Source organism: Apium graveolens, chromosome 7 (assembly GCF_009905375.1).
Source record: "Apium graveolens cultivar Ventura chromosome 7, ASM990537v1, whole genome shotgun sequence".
NCBI classification, from domain to species: domain Eukaryota; kingdom Viridiplantae; phylum Streptophyta; class Magnoliopsida; order Apiales; family Apiaceae; genus Apium; species Apium graveolens.
In genome coordinates, this window is record NC_133653.1 from 19,291,633 (window position 1) to 19,295,881 (window position 4,249).

The 4,249-nt window shown below is 33.5% G+C and overlaps 1 long non-coding RNA gene across 1 annotated transcript; it reads right to left on the reverse strand.

Moving 5' to 3' along the window:
- Positions 1-200: 200 nt before the first annotated feature.
- Positions 201-1,007, reverse strand: LOC141672461 (uncharacterized). Its single transcript, XR_012555535.1, has 2 exons — positions 802-1,007; positions 201-628 (listed from the first exon to the last, which is right to left on the reverse strand). It is a non-coding gene; the product is annotated as an uncharacterized LOC141672461 (long non-coding RNA).
- Between the last annotated feature and the right edge of the window lie 3,242 nt (positions 1,008-4,249).

Here is a 4,249-nt window from a genome sequence, read left to right on the forward strand (position 1 = left end):
AACCATATTCGGTCGATTTAACCAACACCAATTTTAAAAAAAATAAAATGATTAATCCGAACCCAGTTTCCGGTCATGTGTTCCAGTAACCACGAACAAGCACGGACCAAGTTTGTTTTGGCATCAAAATGAATTGGTTGCTCTGTTTTTATGTCCATTTTTGTATAATGGTAAAGGACAATCAACACAACAAACAACAGTCCAATCCCAACCTTAAATCCGGTTAATTTCAAACAAAAACCGATGACGACTCCGGCAAAACTCAATTTTTAATTGAATCTTAATTAAAAGCAATAATATCAAATTATAGTTTACAATCATACAAAGCTATCATAGGTGTATAGTCCTCCTAGGAATAACTTTAAAAAATTCTATTCTAAATTACAACATAAATAGATATATGAGCGTAGATAAAAAATGTGAGCACCTCGACAATTAGTTGCTCATCTTGAAGCAAATTTCCAAAATATTTTTTCAGACCCGACCAGTTGACTCAGTGAATCGTCCGAGTCAACTCAGTGAGTCGGCCAAGTTGACCCATCGACTTGTGTTGATTTGGCACTGATTTTCATGTCTCTGCCATTTTAGCTTCTTAATCCATCAGTTTCTTCTTCATTCTTCATTAATTCTGCACAAAATACTCAAACATAAATTAGGGTTATAATAATTTGAACATAAATCTAGCCTAAATATACATATATCCGTGTAATCGTGTGTGTGAATTTTGATTTCGAATCAAACTCAAGTTCTATCGATTAGAACTCAAGTGGATTTGATCAAAAATTATTCGATTTTACCAACCCATCCAATTTAATGAACGATTCAACAGATTTTACAATTGAATAGCTCGAATAGAGTGTATAGTATCTGATAGAGAAAGATTATTTGAGATTGGTTCGGAATCATTGATGAACTCGACGGAAAATAAAAGATATCAGCCGAGTTCTTGAGAGAGAATAAGAGAGAATTGAGACACGGCTGAGAGGCACATACACACAGCTTAGTAGTAAACCCTATTTTAGTGTATATTTGTTTTCACATGTACGGCTAGGATTAGATATTGAATGAGATGGACGGCCAAGATTGTAGGGTTTTTTTAATGAATTGGGCTGATTTGAATACTAATGGGCTTGGTATAAATCAGTTTAAAAAATTATTTAAGTTTGGTCTGGCCTTATATTAGGATGATTGGGTTGGGATTTTAATATATTAAAAGATGAAAACATTTTATTTTTGTTTTTAAGAAAGTAATTTTCAAAATGTTTTTCAAATAATATATTATATAAAATAAAATTTTGATGCTTTTTTGTCACAATTTTGAAACTTTTTATGTGTAAAAATATTTAATTTATTTTTAAATTAATTTCTTTTCAATGCACTTGATCTAACCGTAAGGATGTCAATATATATATATATATATATTAATGATTTAACCGAAGTTTCATAACAATATAATTTTATTTGGTTTCCCATTTTAAAAGTCAAACATGAGTTTGACTAGTATAACTAACTAGTGATATAAATATATATATATTAGTGATATAATGAAAGTTTCAAATCAAAATAATTTTATTTAATTTGCCATTTTAATAGTCAGGCAACACTTTGACCAGTACAGCTAATTAGTATTTAGTCTTGAATTGGTGTTTTATTTTTTTTTTATAAATTTTTTTCATCGATTCAACCGTATGGATGCTTATATATATATATATATATATTAGTGTTATGACCAAAATTTCATATCAAAATAATTTTATTTGGTTTGTCATTTTAAAAGTCAAATATCGGTTAGACTTATACAGATAACTAGCATCAATTATATTTTTTAAACAAATAAAGAAATTTGAAAATTCTTATAGCGCATAATTTATTTTTTCAAGAACTAATTTTTTTTATTTGGATAACTTTTAAATATCCACAATTTCAAAATATTCACTAACATTTAAATAATTTTTTTTATTAAAAATTAAATTGAAAAAAGTTATAAATACAACCGAATTTCGTTGAAATATACCTTCAAAATGGGCGGGAAATTTCCCTCATTTTTTTTAAAAGTGCAAAAGTATGGGTAAATTTCCCTCCATTTTTAAATATAAAATTTGACCAAAATCGGTTAAATTTAGGAGTGGCAAATAAATTACTTAGCGGGAAAATTCCCTCCATTTTTTTTGGGGCTAAATTCGACCGGAAATTTTTTTTGGTCGAATTTAGGGGCTAAATTCGACTAGTTTAATTTCGACCGTTTTAATTTCAACCGTTTTCAGTTAAAATTGATTGTAAATACGACTGTTTAAATACAACCGTTTGAATTCGACTGAGGCCGGTCGAATTTAGCCGTGTCCAAAGGATTCGACCGCTTGCGGTCGAATTTAACCCCGGTCGAATTTAAATCAGTTGTATTTAACCTTGTTTTCTTGTAGTGGGAGTCCATGTGTTGGACGTAGTCTATGTATTCATGGAGTCTTTTTAGGTGTCTATCAGTTACGTTTAAATAATGAGTTGTAATAGAAAGTTAGTTGCCATGTTCTCCTAGTTTGTAGCTAAGTCATTTGTTTTTTTTATGCTTTTCATATATATGTATGTAGCAGTCATATAATAAAAGTTAACACTTAGCATATATTGTGTATTTTCCCAGTTATTTCATTAAACTCTAGCAAGTTTGATTATCTGTATTAACTTATTCACAATAATCTGGTATCACAGCTTTGGTAACCTCGTGTATGCTCAAGTTTATGCCCAGGATATCGTCGACAGATTCAGGAAAACACAAGGATGGTATGATAAGTCTGAGTTCTCCCATGTTAACCCGTGAGAACTACATAGTGTGGGCTATGAAGATGAGAGTGAACAAGCAATCCTATGGTCTTTAGGTGGCTATTGATCCAGAGGGGTCAAAAGGAACAGTTGCAGACAAGACGGATAAGACAGCAATGGCAGCTATTTATCAGAGTGTCCCAGAGGACATCTTGTTGACACTGGCGGAAAAGAAGACCGCCAAGGAGGCTTGGGAAGCCGTGAAAATGCTGTGCCAGGGAACCGAGCGTATAAATCAGGCAAGGATTCAAACTCTTAAAGCCGAGTTCGACTCAATGAACATTAAAAACACTGACTCTCTTGATGATTTTTGTCTGAAACTAAATGGATTGGTAACCAATATTTTTGTCTGAAAGAGGTATTTCTTACTTTTAGTCGATGTTTTCAGTCGTATGATGTGGGTTTTCTTTCTGTCGACAAAAGATGAAGCTTTTGAAGGTTTTAAAAAATTTAAAGCACTGGTTGAAAATGAGTCAGACAAGAAAATTAGAACTCTCCGTACTGATAGAGGTGGTGAAGTCTGTTCCCTGAACTTTAAAAGATTCTGTGAAGATGCTGGAATTTTTAGGCAATATACTTCTCCTTATTCTCCACAATAAAATGGTGTGGTGTAACGAAGAAATAGAACAGTTATAGCCATGGCACGAAGTTTTTTTAAAGGAGAAGGGCGTACCGTCAGAATTCTGAGGAGAAGCAGTAAAGCACTGAGTATACGTGCTAAACAGATTGTCTACACTAGCCTTGTTAAGCTATACACCCTATGAAGCTTGGACAGGGAGTAAACCTAATATCTCTCATCTCAAGGTGTTTGGTTGTTGTGCATATATGAAGGTACCATCGGTGCATACTCAAAAATTGGATGATCGCAGTCAATATGTTGTGTACTTTAAATGGGAGCCCGACAGAAAAGCCCATCGACTATATGACCCAGAAAAAAAAAGGTGTCTATCACTAGAGACGTAAAATTCATGGAGTCAAACTCGTGGGTTTGGAACATCGTGGGCAAAACAAATGAAGCCCGTACTAAGTTCTTTACTATCAACACGGCTAATGAACAGAGTTCCAGTGAAGCTGATATAAAGGAGGTTGAAGAACCTGCAACACCAGTTACCCAGACTATATCAGTCCAGTCGAGTGAGACACTCTCATCCAGTAGATCAATATCGACAGATAGCAGCAGTTCTCAGACATCAGGTGCAAGCAGCACACCAAAACATTTCAGAACATTATCTTCAATCTATGGCACTACAGAAGAAATAGAGGTGGAGGATGAGCACTTGTTATTCTTGGGGGTCGAGGAGCCAGTTACATATACTCAAGCCACCAAAGAACAAGCTTGGAATGATGCTATGCGAATCGAAATAGAAGCTATTGAATGAAATAATACATGGTGGTTAGTCGAGCTTCCCACTAGACAGAAACCAATAGGTTTAAT